Genomic DNA, 21,470 nt, shown 5'->3' on the forward strand with positions numbered 1-21,470 from the left:
TAGTCTTCTATTTATGTTCAGTTTTTCAATTGTTGTAGGACTTATCTTTTAGTGTTTAACTTTAGTTGTAATTGGAATAAGGGTAGTTTTATTATAATTGGATTCTACTTGCTTTCTCTATTTATAATAGAGGTTCATTGTATTCAAATTACATCAAATCAATGATGTTTTTCACTTTTCTAGAAATTTAACACCAATCTGCCTGTTGGAAGCTCCCTCCCTTTGTCATTTAGAGATTACTCCCCCTTGTAAAATGTTTCATATATTATTTTATAGTTGGTAAGAATAAAAAAAATTACCATTTCAAAAAAAGCACACATGAGTATAAGTAAACATTCAAATAACGGTACAACAGAAAATAGTACCAATACCCTTCTTTTTTAAGTACCTAAATCATATTAACCCACATATACACTACAAGAAATTCAACCTATAAAAACGAAACCATTTACCAGTGAATGGAAAATTCATTGTCGGAACGGGTTTCCTTTCTTGCGTATTATGAATATTTTTGGTAGAGAACAAAAGTACCCCAACGAATTACAAATTCGCTAGCACTACAAAAACTGCTCCAACGATTATACATATTCATTGGTACAAATATTTCCGGTACCAGCGAATTTGTCAACTTGCCGCTAGAGGCTTAGCTCTCCCAGCCAAACCTTTATTTCAATGGGGTGGTCTCACTTTAATTAAAATAGAGGGGATTTTTATTCATTACTGCTAGAGAATTTTAAAATTTCCTATCGATTTCTATCCTTCTCTGAGTAGGTTTTACCTATGCCAAAGGTAAGCCAATTTGGTTTTTCATTCTTATTTTGCTTTAGTCTTGTTCAGTCTCTTGTGATTAGATTAATTAGATATGACTAGCTATAGTGAGGGTCATGTGTGGCAAGTGATACTATCTAAGTGAAACTATCTACTCTAGTTAATCTAAGTCGCTCAAGGCTATTTTATGATTAATATCAAAGAGTTATGGTTATTTTAAGCTAATCTTATCGTTTACTTGTGTGAATTATGCTTATCAAGAGAGTCACACATTAATGGAGTGGCTCTCAGAGTAAGTGTCCTGCACAAGTTATACATTAAGTGTACGTAGTCTCTAGTGTCCTTATTCTATAAAAAAAAAAAGTCTATAAAAAGATTCCTAGTTTATCCTCCATAAGTGTTTGGAAGCAATTTCCCTTCCATTAGAGTCTCCAAGGAGTCATATTTAAAAGTCCTAATCCAAGTTAGTATCTCACTAATGAGAGAGACCTAAATTAGGCAAATGAAATTAGTAAAGATATTATCAAACTCATTCCTAAGTAAATTTTTAACTAAATAAATCTTTGAGTTTCCTAAACTATTTTAGAGTCCAATTGTCGAAAAGCTCAGTTCTTGTCTCCAAAGTCCAACAAAATCCTAGTGAAACAAAACTTTCTACTCTAGCTACCTTAAGTGGTGTCGACTCCAAAAAAGAGTTGTTTCCTATTCAAAACATTCGCATTCTTCTTCCAAAAGTTCCAAAAGTCTCTACAAGTCTTCTTCTACATCCTAAGAGTCTCAAGAGTCTATGTAAGATAGTCCAAATCCATCCTTCAATCATAAAACCAAAAAATGTGTAAGAGATTTCATGGCTTCCATTCTAAAGCACTGAACAAAAAAACATGTAGATCTCTATCTTCCACTCCTCTAAAGTCCACCAAGCCTATATTATCCATCCTACTAAAGTCTATCTTCGTGAGTCATTTCATGCAAGTAAGATGGTAACATTATTATTGTATGGAAAACTGAAACCATGGTGGGCTTACCTATTACAATCGTAGCAAAATGAAATTACTTGAAATGGCATCATTGATCTAACAACAAAGAAGTTGATAGAATTTAAGCCTCCATAGAGAACCTCAATGAGCATGTAATATGTTGATGCTATCCAAGTGAAAATTTACTACCTTGGATCAATTTTGAAGCTTATGCTAAAAGTTATGCCACCTCTAAAAACCACCATCCTCTACTAGTGAAAAAGATGATGCACATAAAAATTATTGAAAGAAGATACTCTTGTTATTAATTGGATAACTAATAATATGAAAGAGTTAGTTTTAAACAATGTAGTTCATCTAGATACACAAAAGATAATTTGGGATATATTTGAACAATATTCTACCCCTATCAGCAGTCAGAAGCTTTATCATATGTTCTAGGATTATTATAGTACAAAGCAAAGGGATATCTTTCATGGTTATTTTGCTCGATTCAGAGGACTGCTCCAAGAATGGAAACTTGCCCAACCTTTCTCTACAGATATTGTGTAAAATAAAAATAGAGGGAAGCCTTGATATCTGTCCTCTGCCTAGAAAATCTGAAGTCATAATGTGATGTAGCAAAATCATAAATTTTAATCTCTACTGGAAATTCCTCCTTTTATGACATATTTGTTGCCATGTTCAAAATTCCAACAAAGACACTAGACTTCTCCTACAATTTCTACAGATTCTTCTGCAATGTTCTCTCAAAGTAGAGGTGGTAGTAACATAGGAGAGCCCGAGTAATATGGGGAGGTGCCCATGGTGGTTGTGGTGAAGAGCACCAGGCAAGTGATTAAAAAAACTTCAGAGGCAACTCCAACAATAGTTATTTCACAAACTCGAAGGTATGCATGTATAATCATGTGGTTGAAAGATGTTGAAGACTAAATGGCAAACCTGATTTTTTTCTTGGATAAACAAGATCATGTTAGTAATGAGTACATGACTGAGAAATCCTCAGACTCATCCCAAGGTAAAAAAATTCTTATCACTGAAGATTATGAAGCATTGAAAAAAGAGAAAAATAAGTTGTCAACTACTATGATTGCCATTTTTGTCATAATTGATCTATTTTTCCTTGTTTTATGTTCTAATTATTTACCATGGATCGTTTGACTCTGGGGCTTCTCAATATTTGAGTGGTACACTTGGGAATCTATCCTCTTTATCTCCATGCTCTACAAATTAGTTTATTTCTATTCTTGATAGTACATAAACACAAGTTCAAGTAATAGGCTCTTTTGCTCCATCTTCATCTTTTTCATTTTCTAATGTTTGTCTTTTCCTAAACTTCCTCTTAGTCTCATATTAGATAGTCCATTGACAAAAAATCTTGGTTGTAGTGTAAGTGCTACAATTAGGAATCTATCCTCTTTATCTCAATACTCTACAAATTAGTTTTTTTGTATTCTCGATAGTACATAAACACAAGTTCAAGGAATAGGCTCTTTTGCTCTATCTTCATCTTTTTCATTTTCTAATATTTTTCTTATTCCTAAATTTCCTCTTAGTCTCATGTCAGATAGTCCATTGACAAAAAAACATGGTTGTAGTGTAACCTTTTTTCTACTCATTATGTTTTCCAGAACATTCAAACCAAGCAGGTCATCGGTGGCAGCCATAAGCAAGGGGGATTACTTTCTTTATGATCAGATTATTTCAATTGTAGCAACAAAAATTAAAGATGCTTTAAAGAGGCACAATTGGCTCAAACATCCCAAATTTACCAGCTTTGCAATCCATAGTTCCCTCATTAAAATCTATTAGCAAGTTATTTTGTGAGTCATGCGAACATGGAAAACATCATCAAAGTAGTTTCGCTTCTCAATCCAAGATAGTAAAGGTCTATTTTCTTTAGTTCACTCAAATGTACAGGGACCAAATACATGTTCCCAACATCTCTAATTCTTCATATATTTATTGAAGAAAAAATATGGAAGAGTCTTACATGAATCTAACAGAAAAGGGGTTTCATGGGAAGTAGTTGCTACCAAGGAAGAGGTTTAGTATTACTAGATTGCTATTTCTGTTAGAATTGTTTAAGTGTTAAAGGATTTATCTTTAAGAATTATACTTTTGGTGTAATTGAGATATGTTGTCATTTAATGTAACTCAGAATATATGTATTGTCACTATTATAAATAGAACCCAAATGTACTCAATTTACGACCAATCAATGAATTATTTTCTTCACTGAGTAGGTTCAATGAGTTCACTTGGTCAACCCACAAAGATAATGTGATCCTTTTTTTATTTGTCATCTCTATTAGTTTAGGTTTGTATTTTAATTTTTCCTTGATTGATGTTTTCTTGTCTCAATTCCATTTTTCATTTGATTTTGCACATCCATACTATACTTTTCATATCACAAATTATATATTTTCAAAAAAAAATTACCTTATTTTTCAACACAAAATGAATTTTGGTAGTCAGAGTTTTCTACATAGATAAATTGACATCTGAAGCTACAAAGGTTAGGTAGCAATAAAGGCTTGAGTGACAATGACTTCAGTTTTTTGACTTTTTATGCCATAAATAAAGGGACTTTATATGGGATTTATATCTTAAAACAAAATCTCTCTGAGTCTAGTTTTCAACCCAATAAACCATTTCTCAATTTGATGTTTTTAGAAAGAGACATCAATATAGGAAGACTCAGAGGTTACACTAGAAGATAGTAAATGTGGGAAATAGACCCTTGTTCTTTCTTGTTTCTCTTTTGAAATAACCTCAAACCCTTATTTAGTGTGTCGTGTGGGAGAAAAGTTAATTTTGTCAAGAAAAAAAGGTTTGTTGAAGATGAAACTTTTTAAAGGAATTTTTGTACATGTAGGAGTGAATTATGACATACAAACTGAAAGTAACAACAGGAGAGAGGAAAAAAGAGCAACCTTGGCATGGATGGTTGCTATATGGTACATGCAAAACAAGATTTTGATCGAGAAGAAAAGACTAGATGTGCATGCTTAAAAATTGTTGACGCTTGTGACTAAAAAATTAAACGTTGGAGCCTAGAATTTATGTAAAAGGAAAAATAACCAGAATTGAAACACAAACTTCTTTATGAGAAATGAGCTTAAAATTCTGATTTCCCAAATTGGGCTTCTTGACAAAGAAAAAAGTGATCCCCAACTTGAGGGGAAGAAGTAGAAGAAGAAATATAAGTAAGAGGTAACCTACAATGAATTATTCCACATAATGTGGTAGTCAAATTTTATGTGACTAGAATCTCTATGTAAGGGGGAGAAACAAAAGATGAAGAATTGACATCTATGAAGAATTTTTTCAACCGAAGAAGGTTAAAGATCAGGAATATTTTTCTCTACAAGCTGAAGTTACAAACTTCAGCGTGAGGTGAATTGTTGAAGAATAGATATGGAAGAGTCTTATATGACTCTCATGGAAAGGAGTTGTAACCAAGGAGGAAATTTAGTATTTTCATATTTCTACTTTATGAAGAGTTGTTTAATTATTCTATAATTTATCTTTAAGTAGTTGTTGACTTAGATTATGATTAGTGTTGGAAGATGGACCCAAGCCCACATGACCAAGGAAGACCCACACGTCCAAGTGTGTGGAAGATGTGTTCAAGCCCACAAGACCAAGGAAGGCCCACACATCCAAGAAAGGTGGAAGATGGGCTCAAGCCCATAGACCAAGGAGAAGGCTCACAAGCCCACATAATGATGGAATTATGGTAAATAAAGAGTCATCTCATAAAGATGGCATTGATGTAATTAGTTTAATTTTTAGGGGTATTATTATAATATTATAATCTTATTAATCTATAAATTGAGCTTCAGGAGGAGGGTTAGGACACAAGTCCATAAACCTTTTCTTCCTCTTGTTTTCTCCCAATATGTCGTCCCTCCTTTTCACCATGAGCAAAATCCATGGAGTCCTAAAAATCAACATGGTATCAGAGCATTGCTTTTCAGGACTCATAGCTATGGTATTTTAAAATTCTAAACTTTCTTTTTCTCTTTAGCGTGCCCTTTTTTTTGCGCTCCTTGCTGCTAGTAAGTGTCACCATGCCAGTATGCCCAGAGGCAACCATGCGGAGGATTTTATCGAGAGGATTGCCTTCGTTGATAGTCTTGTCCGCCAGAAAGCGCTGTGAGAGCTTAAAAATCAGATCATTGACAATCGAACCAAAAAGCTCTCCTATATAAAACTCAAAGCTGTCGAGCTAACCTAGCGAGTCCAGCCAACTCGGACTTACAATATGTGCTTTTTTCTCCCAATTTCCTTTAAATCTTCTATCAATCAGGCAATTAACAAAAAAAATTGATTGTTACATTATTTTTTTCCCTACCTCTTGTGTCTTTCAGGACTTGCAGACAAAATAGGTAATTGGTGGAGGCCGTGAACAAGGAAGTCTATACTATACCAACCAGTCAGAAATCTCAACTGCAATCAATTCATAGTAAAAGTCCCTTCATTGGCACAATAGACTAGGTTTCCCATCTCTATAGTCCCTTAAACATATGATTTCATCATATTACAGTCTATTTTGCAATTGAATTGTGCAAGTTGTCAACTAAGTAAACACTAGAAGACTACTTACTCCCATCAAGGCGATAATAAAGGTGTTGCTCCTTTTTCTTTAGTTCATACAAATGTGTGGGGACCCTTGAACATATCTAATGTTTCTCATTCAAAGTATTTTATTACATTTGTTGATAACTTCTCTTGAGTTGCATGGTTATTTTTACTTAATTATAGATCTGAGGTATTACCTACTTTCAAATCCTTTTTTTCTATGCTCTCTACTCAATTTAATACCACCTTAAAGATTCTCAGGTCAGATAATGCAAAAGAATATATATATCGCGAGAATTTCAATCATTTTGCAAGGATAATGGAATCATAAGGCAAACCTCTTGTATCCACACACCACAACAAAATGGAGTGACTGAAAGAAAAATAGACACCTTATTGAGGTTGCTCAGGCCCTTCTTCAACATATAAATGTTCTTAAGTTGTGGAACTTAATCAACACCCTACGCTGAGTCGGTACGTGGATCGTGATTGCCCTAGGTTTATCTTTATATTTGGGGAGCCATTATTAGGGTTTTATCATTCGAGGAGCATTAGTTGTGGCCCGAGAGAAATTAAAGAAAACACCTGTAAGTGTGTGATTTCTCTTTAAACTATTTCATCTTGATAGTGGATTACTATAGCAGTGGAAGACAGGACGTAGTCTTACCTTGATGCAAACCTGTATAAATCTTGTCTTTGTTCTCATGCTTTCTTTTCCTGCTTCTGCACTTATTATTATTCCTCTCATAAGTCTAATTCCTAACACATGTGCCCCGCTTCCACTAACCCCATGCTATCCTTACGACATGTTTTCTCATCAACAAGTTGCCATCTTCAGTTCTAAAAGATCATTCACCCTTCTCCCGTCTCTTTCCTACTAAAGACATGTTTTTTCTTCCTATGAAAGTATTTTGGTGTAGTTGTTTTATCCATGTCACATCTCGACATACGACTGAATCAGACCCCTAAGCCTTTAAATATATTTTTTGGGCAACTCTCATACTCAGAAAGGATACGTGTGTTATAATCCTGACTCAAAAAAAATGTTCATGTCGAGAGATGTAACCTTTTTTGGAGAGCATCCTTTTATTCTTCCACTAGTGCCCCACTTGGTTTCTCTCCTATGAATGATTTTTTTAAGCCTATTGTGCCCATTGAAGACTCAACAATTCATGGCCGTGAAGACTTATTATTTCAGCCCCTTGAGCATTGGCCAACACCTCAACTATGGAGTCTCTAACTCATTCAAAAGTAAGTTATCCTTTTTATCCTCGTATTTTTGGTCCTCCCTTTGATATTCCACCAATTACTCTTTGGAAGGAGTCCAGGTTTTGTACAAGACCATCTACCTCTCACCCGATCTCCAAATTTTTATCAACTCATCAGTTATCATCATCTTGTCACTATTTCCTTGCCTCCATATCATCTATCTTTATTCCTTAGTCTTATTAGGAGGCCCATCTGGATCCAGGATGGAAAGAAATGATGGATGAAGAAATGGCAGTCCTACATGAAAATGAAACTTGGACACCTGTTCCCCTTTTATTCAGGAAACAACCAGTGAGCTGTAAACTGGTCTTCACTGCTAAGCATAGCTCAGATGGTTCTGTGGTTCGCCTTAAAGATCACCTCGTAGAAAAAATCCACACTCAATGCTATGGTGCTAACTATGAGGAAACCTCCTCCCCTGTCGCCAAATTCAACCCAGTACCCCTCTTATTATCTCTTGTTGCTGACTCTCGTTGGTCGGTGCTTCAGCTCGATGTGAAAAATGCCTTCGTCAATGGAGATATTAAGGATGAGCTTTATATGTAGCAACCATCTAGCTATGTGGTTGAGGGGGAATTGGATTCACCCGGTGTTTTGTGGATCATTTGGTATTTGTCAAGCACACTAAGAAGGGTGTAGTGCTACTTGTTGTACACGTGGATGACATTATTCTGACAAGAAGTAATGCCAAGAGCATAAGTTAAATTAAAGAAAAGATCAACAGTGAATTTAAGACAAAAGACATGGGACTCCTCATAGTTGTTGATACTCCAATGGATACAAATGTGAAATTATGTGCAGGCTCTAGTGAAGATGTGGATGTGGGAAAACATCAAAGGCTGGTGAGAAAACTAATTTATCTTGCAGTGACTAGACCTAATATCTCATTTGCAATTTGTGTTGGCAACCAATACATGAACAAACCTCAAAATTTCTCACTGGCAGGCACTAGAAAGAATCCACAAATACTTGAAGAAAGCTCTAGGACAAGGGTTTTTATATAAGTCCCATGATTTTCTCAATGTTGAAAGCTTTGCTAATGCAGATTGGGTTGGGTCTTCTGATGACAGAAAATTCACCTCAGGGTATCGTACCCTAGTCGAGACAACCTTGTGACATGAAAAAGTTAAAAAAAATGTAGTGGCAAGATCCAATGCCAAGGTAGAATATCGAGCTATGGCACATTCATTAAACGAACTTTTAGGGATTAAATCCCTCCAAGCAGAAATGGGATTTAACAAAAAAAATGGCCCGATGGAACTCCACTATGGTAATCAAGTTGTAATCCACATTGCTTCCAACCCATCTTTCATGAAATAACTAACAATATCGAAGTTGATTGTCACTTTGTCAAAGACAAGCTACAAGCAAGTATTATAAGTCTCAGGCATGTTTCATCTCGCAACCAACTTGTGGATATACTCACAAAATATTTCTCCACTATGAGTATCAAGTTGGGGATATATGATGTGTTCTCATCACCAGCTTGAAGGAGAGTGTTAGAAGGCACCCATGTAATGGTGGCATAACTAGTAAAAAGGAAGAACTCCACACCCACATCTAGAGGTGGCACATGAGGTAAATAAAGTGATCTTCATAAGGATGGCATAATGGTGTAATTATGTAAGATGATGTATGTCCACTTATGTCTTTTCATTCATAAAGCTTGTACCCCCTAAGGGCATTGTAGTCAATGTAAACCTCCTCCCACAACTATAAATAAGAGCATCAAGGCCTGAGGTAGAGCATCAAACCTCTCCTCATCTCAAATTTGTCCCAGACTATTCTCTCTTCTCCCAAGAGTTTTTTCTCTCTTTCTCAACCAGCCATCCCTCTCTTCCTCTTCTCTTCTTATCTCTTCTTCTTCTTCCTCCCTTTCTCCACTACCTTGACCGAGGACTTCTACCATGAAATCCTAAATTATGCATAATTGTTATACCTGCTGACCATAGGTTGACTCCAACATTGCTTTTGATGATATCAAAACTTAATAGAGCTAATAACTGCAAATCTAAAAAAAATTATACTTAACCTTCAAGAGCATCTTAATGTCTAAAGCTTGAAAGCCAAAATAAAGCCTTGAAGCATAATTGAAGAACATCTCTTGAAGAAGCACAGACAACAAGAAGACTCGAGTTCAAGCATCAAAGACATACGTGTTAACTCAGTCTATATTTTTAAGAGAGTTTCTAACTTCTATTCCTTAAGTATTTGTGAGATTGAAGCTTTAGGATATAAATTGCATATAGACATGTTTAGAATCATCATACATATCATTTAGAAACATGTCAAATCACATAGAGAGAAATTCTCATTCTTTATCAAGACATATATTTTTATCTGGCATTGGAATTCTTGATTAGTCACAATTGCGATAGATCATTTAGAACTGTGTATGACAGAAATATATAGCATGATCGATCAACCATAAACGATTGATCGATCAACCAAGACACGACCATTCCATGCTATAACGGATGATCGATCATCCCTTAGAGATTGACCGATCATAGTTGTCTAGTCAAGCAAATTGAACATGGAATTATCAATCATCGCTCCAGATTGATCTATCAATCAGAATCTTGCCAATAAGGGACTTTGAGCGTCATCGATCAAATGAAAATAAATTGATCAATCAGACTTGTAAATACACAGCCAGAGGGAACCTAAATTGATTGATCAACCACTGGCAATGATCGATCAACTTACCTTTTTGGACCAATGGTAACATATTGATCGATCAGTCCATCAATCTATAAGTCACTGTTTGATAGAAAAGTAGTCGTTATGATTGATTGATCAATTTGTCACTTACCTGCGATCGATCAATCAATGGTCTGATTTTTTTGCCAACAAGAAAATAATAGCTAGTCTGAGTTAGGGAAGCTATAAATACCCCACCAAACTGTGAGTAAAGAGGAGAATGAGCATTAATTGGCATATTTCCAAGCCATACAACTTGACCTTGCAAATTCCCACCAAAAGTACTTTAGAGAGAAAGATAGAGAGCCATATCTTTGTAAAACCTTCTATCTCTTTCAATCATCCTTCCATGCATCATAGTACTAGCTCCTTGATCATTCCACAACATGCTACAAAGGAGAATGTAGCTTGAATCTCTCAAGGAGAAGCATCTCACCAAGTAAGGGTGCAATTTTTTTCCTTTCTTTTATGTATTTGTAAAAAGTTCTTCTAGGACTTGTTAATCTAGATAGAAATACCTAATTAGAACTAGAATCTAGTAGCAATCTCTTGGGGAGATTGGCATTGTGTAAATTCATCTATTAAGTTACATGTGGCAAAAGAGAGCCAAATCTCTTTTATAATTTTCTAGCTATTAGAGCAAATAGTAAAATTTTTCTAAGCAAGGGTTTTTGGGTGGTGACCATTACTAAGGGTATATCGAGAACAAAAAATCTTTTTGTCTGTGTGGTGTGTGCATGTCGATACTTATATTGAATTGCTTTTAAGCATGATATTTTGATTACACGCATAAATTATTTTTTATTTCAAAAACTCAATTCAAACCCCCCTACTCCTAATACGTAGTAGAGGTGATTGTTTTTTTCTATGTTATTGTTCCACATATCTAACAAAAATAGGGTTGAAATAAAATTCTTCATCTATGTTAGGATTGACATACTTACTTGCATATACCATTTATTGAATAGAATGAGTATAACTAAAAGTTATTTGTATTTGATTACCCAATAACCAAAAAATGGAAGGATTACTTTGTAAGTCTTAATCCCTCTGTATATAAGTGTAAGAAAAAAATCTCTTTATTTTGAGTATGAGTTAATTTTAAAAAAATTAATTAATTTAAATAAATACTTAATTATAATTTTTGTAGTATTCATAGTATTTTAATGTTATTATTGGATTTTATAAAAAAATTATTTATATTATATTTATAATTTTAATTACCTTGATAATCGGGTAAATAAATGAATATAAAACACCCTTTATATTTTCAAATAAAGCAATAGATATATTTGGGACCTTGAAACTTGTAAACATAATATCCCTTGAGACTTCTGCTATACCATGGCAACCCCTAATGGACTAGATAAAAAAAACAAGAAAGGTCAGGACATTGAGCCATAAATAGTGGATCTAATTCTATTCACTTTTAGCCAAGTAATTTGCGAGGTCCAAATGTTTTGTAGACAGAGTGGTCCATTGTATCTGTTAAGAATTAGACACCCTAATTCAATACTATCGAGAACAATAATAATTGCATAAAAAGAAATAATCAAGCACGAACACATAATATTTATATAGGTTCGCCTCAAGGTAAGACTATGTCTTGTCTAAGGGTGGCTTCGAACCGAGCCGGCTCGCGAGCCACTCAAGTTCGGCTCGGTTTCGGCTCGATTCAAAACGTTATATTTCGAGCTCGAACTCAGGGATGGGTTCGTTTACATTAACGAGTCGAGCTCGAGCAGAGCCCGGTTTAGCTCATCAGCCCGCGAGCCAACTCGTTAATATAATGAGCGATTCGGGGGATCGGGGATCGGGGATCGGGAGGCCTCTCTTAGATTCGGGAAATCTCTCTGCGAAACCCATACCTCACTCTGCAATTTCCATACCATTTCAGCGTGATTTCTTGCGAAAATCGCTGTCCGTCGGCAGGTATTCAGGGGAAATGGGGAATTTGGTCTTCAAATCCCTCGTTCTCCCTCTCCTTCTTCGATTCCTCGACTTCTTCCTCTACGATTTCTGTCTCTTCTTCCTCTACGATTTCTTTCTCTTCTTCCTCTTCGATTTCTTCATCCAAGTTTTTCCTCGCTGACGAGACGAAATTGACTGTCCGACGGAAGGAGAGGGAGCTAACCTAAAAAATCTTTCTGTTTTTTTTTTCGTCGCCGAGCTAACCTAAAAAATCTCTAACTCTCGCTTCGTTTCTTAGCTTCGTTTCTCAGCAGTGCTCCTTCATTCTTGGAAAGTCTTCTTGGATATCCGAACGGCAAACACACTATTTCTGTAAGCAAATGTTATTTTTCTCAGCTCTGTTTTTTTTTCTGATATTTCCAACTGACAGTTCAAAGTAAACTCGGGAAGAAATCATTGGAAGAAAACTGGTATGAATTTTATTTCATGATTTTGAGTGTTGATACTGTTTGATTTTTTGAAACGATGAGTTCTTGATTTAAGGGTAGAAGGTAAGAAGATCATTTTATACAAATTGTATAAGGTTGACCTATTTTATTCTCTTAATTTTTTTTTCATTTTTTTTAATTTTTTTCTTGAGTGTGCCATCAATTGCATTCTAGCTGGCTGAGAGCCAGGAAACTTCATACTAAGCTAACATTCAAGAAGGAAAGGAAGGGTGGGGGAGAAAATTCCCCCACCTTGTCATTTGTTATGTTTTTGTATATCTCAGAATGACTTACTAAGCTCAAGTGCTATAATGTTTGGAAAATAGTTGGTTGGTTGTCAATGATTTTTTTTTGCTCAAATTCCATTGTTCTTCATAAATGAAGTTATTATTCTAGACTTTCAAATATTTTTATGTTGTGGGATCTTGTTTCTTTTTTGCCTTCTTATTTTCAGGTGTCTGGCCTCTTATAAAATTGTGTACGTTTATCATACATTTCAGCAATAAACAACAATGGTATTCAAATTGTTACTTGATATATTTTAGCAATGGAATTTTATTTCATGATTTTGAGTGTTAATAACATATTCTATTCAGTAATACTCTATTATAGTTAATGGAATCAGGAGCTTTCTTAATTGCATCCAACTTTTCTTTATTATAAAAAAGAATAAAAAAAAGTTAGTTTTTGTCCTTCTTTCTTAATTCTCATTGAACTTATATCTACTACTGTTCTCAAATGTTATATGGCTTGATGTATTAGCAAAAGTGATTTGATAGTTCCTTTTATATCTTTTGGAAATTGAGATCTTGTGTGTGAACCTTTGATGTCTTAAATTTACTCATCGGATGATATATGATGCCTAAACCTTGTCAAATGTTCATATTTCGTTGAATTGATACGTTAGATATAGACGGATGTAAATTATCTCTCTTTTTTACAATCGATTTTTATCCTTCCTCTTCGATTTCTTCATCCGAAGTTCTTCCTCGCTGACGAGACGAAAGCGACGGTCCGACGGGAGGTAAGATTTTTATTTAATGTTTTTTTTTTTTGTCGTCGACCTAACCCTACTAAATTTCTAACTCTTGCTTCGTTTCAGCAGTGCTCCTTCTTTCTTGGAAAAGCTTTTGGAGATATCCCTGAACGGCGAACACACTTTCGGGTTCTGTAAGTGTTGACTTTTTTTTCATTTTTATCATTAATTTCTTGGTATTGAGGTTGAATTTCATCAGAATATTAGAAGAGAATGTTGGTGTGCTTATTTCCTTATCTTAGAAGTTTTTAAATTTATATATAAAAAAAGGATTGGTATATTGGACTGGAAACTATTGGATGCAGGGCTACTGGGTCAAAGAGACCCCGCTGCATTGAAAGACAAGGGTCGTTCCCGATTGTCACAATGTCACGTACCTTCCTCTAAGAATAAACAAGTATCTTAAATTATGTGTAGGATCTTTGTTGTTCGGATAACTTTCTTTTCTTTATGTTTTTAATTTGTAATTTTATTTTTTTGTAGAAGTAAGAATGTCAACACCTCCTCAATTGACATCAATAATTAACACTAGTTCTAGTGTGACTATAAATAGTGACTCAAGTCCACCAGAGTCACTACCCTCTGTCATAGAAGTGGGCCCAGATGAAATTACCATAAATGAGGATGAAGGTGATTCTACTCATACTTCAAAAAGACAAAAAAAAGTCTCATGTGTGGTTAGAATTCAAAGAAGTATCAATTAATGGTACAAAAAAGGCTCAGTGTGTTCATTGTAAAATCAATTTGAGTGTTATTAGTAGTGAAGTGACCACACATATGAGTCGACATTTGAAACGTTGCACTAGTGGAAAAGTGGCAATGAGAAAACAAAAAACCTTAAACTTTCAACCAATGGGAGCGGGGTCTAATGTTGATCAGAGCCCATTTGGACTTCCTTTTATGGATTTTGGAGGAAAATATGATCAAGCTAAAATGAGAGTACTCATTGCTCATTGGATTCTTATGCATGAGCATCCATTCATGATAGTAGAAGAGGAGGGATTTAATTTTGTAATGAAGATAGCAAATATGAATTATGAGAAAATATCTCGTAAGATTATTAAGAAGGAGTGTATGGAGGTGTATGAGGCAGAGAAAAAGAAATTGAAAATTTTGTTAAAAGAGATTAACAAGATTAGTCTTACCACGGATCTTTGGAAGTCTCAAAATAAAAAAATTGAATACATGGTTATTACTGGGCATTTTATTGACAGTAATTGGAAGCTACAAAAACGAGTCTTGAGTTTTGTGCATGTTCCTCCTCCTCCTCGTGGCGTTGATATAGCAGATGCTATTTACAAGTGTTTGAAAGAGTGGGAGATTGAAAATAAAGTTTTTAGTATTTCAGTTGATAATGCTGCATATAATGATGTTTGTATCAAAGTTTTGAAACAAGATTTTTCAAGGAAAAAAAATTTGGTGTGTGGTGGAAAGTTGTTTCATGTGCATTGTTGTGCTCATATTTTGAACTTACTAGTCCAAGATGGTCTTGTTCAGATTAAAGATATCATTGATAATGTGCGTGAAAGTGTCAAATTCATAAATCTGTCTGAGGCTAGACTTCGTACTTTTTCTGAAATTGTACAACAATTAGAACTTGGTGAAAAGAGGTTGGTTATTGATTGTCCAACTCGTTAGAACTCCACTTATGACATGTTGTCTTATGCATTAAAATTCAAAGATGCATTCTCTAGATTTAAAGTTAGAGAACCAACATATGATTGTTTGCCAAGTTTTGATGAATGGGAAAAGGTTGACATGGTGTGTGAGATTTTAGAAGTTTTTAATGCAGTTACTAATATAATTTCTGGGAATGACTACCCTACTTCTAATTTGTACCTTAGTGAGGTATATAGGGTAAAAGAAGTTCTGGATTTTCATTCTACAAATGAAAATGTTTTCATTAGGACAATGGTTAGTAGAATGAAAGAGAAATTTGAGAAGTATTGGGGTGAATGCAATTTATTGATGGTTGTTGCTTCAGTTTTGGATCCAAGGGTCAAATTAAAGTTGATCGAAATGTGTTTTCCAGTGATATATTTTATGGAGGAAGCTACAATGAATATAAATTTAGTTCAACGCACCTTATATGAGATTTACGATGAATATGTATCCTTATATAATGTGGATATTAGAAATGAAGAGATTGTTTCAAGTACTAGTAGCTCTATGGGTGTTTCCACAAGTCGTAGGCCTTCATCAAGTTCAGGTTGGTCAAAGTTGATGAGTTATATGAAACAAAAGGATGTAGTTAATTCACCAAGGTCAGAATTGGAAATTTATCTTGAAGAAGGTGTATATAGTTGTGAGGAAACTTCACAATATGATTTTGATGTTTTAGAATGGTGGAAAGTGAATCATATGAAATTTCGAGTATTATCTAAGATGGCAGCAGACATCCTTGTAATTCCCATATCCACAGTAGCTTCAGAGTCTACATTTAGTGCTGGTGGTAGAGTAATAGACTCATATCGTTCTTCCTTGGCACCAAGTACAGTTCAAGCTTTGATTTGTGGCAGTGATTGGATTCGGGTTCTTCACGGTGTAAAGAAAAATCAAAAGGTGAATTTCTTTGATCAATTCTTTATTATGATATTTTTTAGTATATTTTTTAGTTTTATTTATTAAAATTTTGTTTTATGATTACAGCCTGAAAAGAAGAGTGTAGAGATAATGCTACCAGCTACATGATTTTTCATGTTTCTCTCATCATGGTAATTTTAATATTTTTAATGACATTAAGTAACTAGTAATGGAAGAGTATTTTTTTATCTGACAATAACTAATTTTTTTTTTTTGTCGTAGGTGAAGATTTTGCTCATGCAGGGACGTATATTATTTTCTAGCATTAAGAGAAACAATTATAGTTTGTAATTTTATAATGAATTTATAGTTTTTATTTGGGTGATTGTAAATTGATAGTGAAATTTCATTTAATTTTGTTGTATTTGATTATTGTATGAAGTTTATTTATAATATTATGCAGTGTATGAAGTGTTTAGACTATTTTATGAAGTGTTTATGGAGAATTTATGGAGTGTTTATGGAGTATTTATGGAGTGTTTATGCAGGTATTATGTATATTGATTATGCCCAATTTTAAGTAGAGGTCATGCCGAATTTTATACAGGTATTATATACATAGATTATACTCAATTTTAAGAAGAGGTTATGCCTCAATCTTATACATGTATTATATATATAGGTTATGCCTAATTTTTTGTAGAGGACATGTCCAATTTTATGTAAAATGTATGTATAATTTTACATATAATTTATTTGATATATATTTTTTGAAAATTTTTAAATGTATGTTGAGGCTCGAGTTCGGCTCGAAGCTCGGCTCGAGCTCGGTTAAAATTTTTGGACTCGAGCTCGATAACAATTTTAGGCTCGAGACGAGGCTCGGCTCGAACATAGGCAGGTTCGGGCTCGGCTCGGCTCGATGCCACCCCTAGTCTTGTCCTTCCGTCTATGCATTCAACATGATGAAGAAAAAGTTTACAAGACAAAATCGCACACACCATTGTCTCTATATTTTTTTCTCTAACCTCTCTCTCATACAACTCATGATCATCAATCACCTAATGACGGTGCCCCCAAATGCTAGGAGAAAATAAGGGCAACCGAAATAAATGTGAAATTTCCAAACTACCCTTAATGAAACAAAGGTCAATATATCATGAACCTTTCGGGGCTGTCAAACTCCTAGCCAATACAACCCAAAAGACCGGCCTGTTAAGTGCGAAAAGCCAAGTACCTAACCCATCAGTGGTGGACGGAACCACCTATCTTTGACACCTACCGTTCTTGTTCCCTACCGCTTCCGTCTGGATTCGAACGCGGAACGTGGTGCCTAGCTTTGATACCATGTCAAACGTCTAGCCAATACAACCCAAAAGACCGGTCTTTTAAGTGCGGAAAGCCAAGTACCTAACCCATCAGTGGTGGACGGAACCACCCAACTCTGACAGGGGCCTCCACCCCCGGTCCACCGGGAGGGGAGAGTCCAACCCCCATGGCGACCTTACCTCTGCATTCAATCCGAGTGTTGACTCTGTGTAAGATGTTAATTAGACTCCACAACTTAACAGTATCCATTCCAGTTGCCGCAGAAATTTAAAATTATTTTTGGTAGCATATCATAGTCTCAAATATAGCATGCTTTCCCCCATATGGGATTTTCTTGTAAGCCAACTTCTATTGATAACCTTCGCAGTTTATGTCGATAGGGCAAGAACCCGGCTAGAGTCCTTGCACTTGCCCCTAGGATGGGAAGAAGACATTGATCTATCATATATGGGGGGAGGTTGTGTTGGTTTGTGCACTTTTAAAGTGAAAGTGAAAGTGAATTACTTTTTCGTATTAGTGTTAATGTGCACAATGGAAAATATAGTAGAAAGTGGAGAATGAGTTTATTCATAAAATATTATGATAGATTTAACTTTATTAATTTAGTTTTATTTAACTTTTTAATTAACAAAATAAGTAAAATAATTTCAAATTTTAAAATAAATATTAATTTAATTAATATAAAAAATATACCTAAACAAACATGGCTACTTTTATAATGTCTATATACTTAATCAAATTTTGACTTTTACAATATCTTAATTATCACTCTTAAATTAGGAATTTAATATAATATTAATTTAATTAATATAAAAAATATACCTAAAAAACATGGTTACTTTTATAATGTCTAGATACTTAATCAAATTTTGACTTTTACAATATCTTAATTGTCACTCTTAAATTAGGAATTTAATATAATATTAAAGTCATGAATATAATAAATTATTAAATAGTGTATTTTATTAATAAAATAAGATAAATTTTAGTTTAGTCTAAATTAATACAAAAATTACAAAATAAAATAACATTTTCAATTCAATTAAATACAAAAAATAGCAAACATAGTTACTTAAACTAAGTAAAAATAGATAACACAAATAAATATACATACATAATTTAATATTCAATAAAATAAATTAAAATGAAAATAAAAAATAAATTAAATTTTATATTGAAAAAAATGGAAAACATTAAATTTTTTTAATATATTTTGGTATAAAATTAAGCAAATAATAAACATCAATTTTTAATAAATTAATTTATTTTAAATTATTTTTAGTTTTTTAAATTATAGGTAAGCATAATTTTCTTTTCTTTGTATTTTTGAGAATCGAAAGAAAGGAAAATTTATGATTATAATGAACTCGAACAAAAGAAGAAAAATGGAGCCCCGATGCCCAACATTTACGTATTAAAAGTAAATGAAGCCAACATTTATAAAATCATGCACAGACAAACATCATCCTCCATCAAAATTAAATAATTACTTTCATAATCATAAATAATAATGATAATCAGAAAGAGAAAATAAACACACTTCCTAGATTTAAGTTGCCGCTCTACTTCCTCACAGATTTTTTCTTCACATGGTTCTTCGTGGATTCATCCAAAACATATTGTGCATTTAGCTTGGGCCACACAGAAGGATGATCAATGGTTATTAGGGTTCGCTGTGAATTTGTTCTTTGAAACCCCGCCCTGCGCCTAGACACGCTTGATTTCTTCAACAAGGTCCGGAAGCCAGGAGGATGATCAATCCAAAGGCAAGAGAATCCGTTGAAATGAGGCAATGGGGGTTGTCTGTCATTGTGGTGGCAAGATGTCTGAGTAGCACTGATGGAAAGGCGAGAAGCCCTGCCTGCAGGGTGGTGGGAAGGCAGCAGAGGCATGAGGATCTTGGTGCCTCGAGGGCCGTCTCCCCTCCCAAATTTTTGGATCTACCAAACATCGTTCGGTTCTACAAAACTACGCAGCCGTGCAGGTGAACAAACATGCGGTACCAAAAAACGAGGAAGCTCAGATTTCAGAAGGTCAAGAGAGGAGGGAAGTCGCGTGTGGGCAAGTGGAGCATCTGCAATGAGCGAGTGAAAGTTAATGAAGTGGGATTGATCAGAATTCACTCTTAGTGAGTGAAAGTAAATGAAAAAACTTTTCGACATGACGGACCTGCCTACATGGAGTACTTTCGGTAAGTATAAAACGATCTCTTTAAGGTTCTGTTTCTCTCTATTTATTGTCTTTGTAAGTTTCTGAAATTTTCTTAGAGAGACGGAAGAAGAAGAACAACTTCTATAACTCTCTCTATACTCTTCTCTATCTTCTTCTTATCATTTTATATAGCTTACATTGGTATTTATAGATAACAACGGTGAATAATCACCACATAAGTCTCTATTATATGGCAAGTTCATTGACATACAATTTTCTAGTTCTTTAAGCTTCTTTGCCAGGTCAACGACCTTATCTCTTGAAAACTGACTTAGATACCCACTTATCTCTTAATCTTGAAGTTTCCTTAAGTTGGGCTTGGATCATGGATGATGGATCAAGTTTACAATCCAACACTCCTCCTTAAACTTGATCTTTAACTCCAAATAGATTCTTTAATCTTCTGAAGTCTTTGCTTTCTTTTGTGTTTTTCTTCATAAGCTTGCAATGTTCCTTGGAGTTGCTTGAACTTAATTTCTTCCAAGTTTTTAGTTTCTTCAATCATTACGACGATGTACAGAGTATCTTCTCACATCTTTTAACTTTTCATCATTTCTTAAAGACAGATGTTACTCCGAACTAGTCTCGGATGCCTTCATATGTAAGGATTCGAAATCACCTCTATGAGACGGACCTTCTTCACCTTCTCGACTCCTTCCTAAGAGGTTTGCATCTTCTTCTATGCCTCTCTTACGGATATTTCACTTGACACCATCAATGAAGTTAAGATTTCAGTTCATCTTACATGAATTGATTCAACTTCAACTCATCCCTTGGGTGTTAGTGTAAACGAGTTCAAGTGCATTGGAAAACAAAATCCAGTGTTAGTGCCCCCAAATGAAAAATATGATATGAACAAAAGATTGAGTAATTTTTTATAATATACTTAAATAGAACATATACCTAAATAGATAATTAACCAAAATAAACATGATTACTATACTTATAAGTGATTTAATGTGTAGTATTAAAATATATTAGTAAACTAATTAATGAAAGACTATATTATATTACTTAATCATTACAGTTTATTATAAATTAATATAATAATTACATGTCTAGAATAAATTATTAAAATAAATAAATAAAAGTAAAAAATAACATAAGAAAATATAATAAATAAATAAATTATTTTTAATAACATAAGATACATCTTAAATGAATTTATTCAACTTCAACTGATCCTTGGGTGTTAGTGTAGACGAGTTCAAATGCACTGGAAAATAAATTATAGTGTTAGTGCCCCCAAATGAAAAATATGATATAAATAAGAGAATGAGTAATTTTTTATAATATACTTAGATAATTAACTAAAATAAACATGGTTACTACTCTTATAAGTGATTTAATGTGTAGTATTAAAATATATTATAAACTAATTAATGAAAGACTATGTTATATTACTTAATGATTACAGTTTATTATAAGTTAATATAATGATTCCAGTTTATTATAAATTAATATAATAATTGCATGTGACTAGAATAAATTATAAAAATAAATAAATAAAAGTATAAAATAACATAAGAAAATATAATAAATAAATAAATTATTTTTTAATATCATAAGATATATTTTAACATTAAAAATCACTAATTAATACAGTAAAAAAATTAATATAATAGATAAATAAATATATTATTTTATCGATAACGTAATATATATTTT

This window comes from Aristolochia californica, unplaced genomic scaffold, assembly GCF_029961685.1.
Source record: "Aristolochia californica isolate CCGP_79_NKW_82.1479 unplaced genomic scaffold, dmAriCali1.0.hap1 SCAF_4, whole genome shotgun sequence".
NCBI classification, from domain to species: Eukaryota; Viridiplantae; Streptophyta; class Magnoliopsida; order Piperales; family Aristolochiaceae; genus Aristolochia; species Aristolochia californica.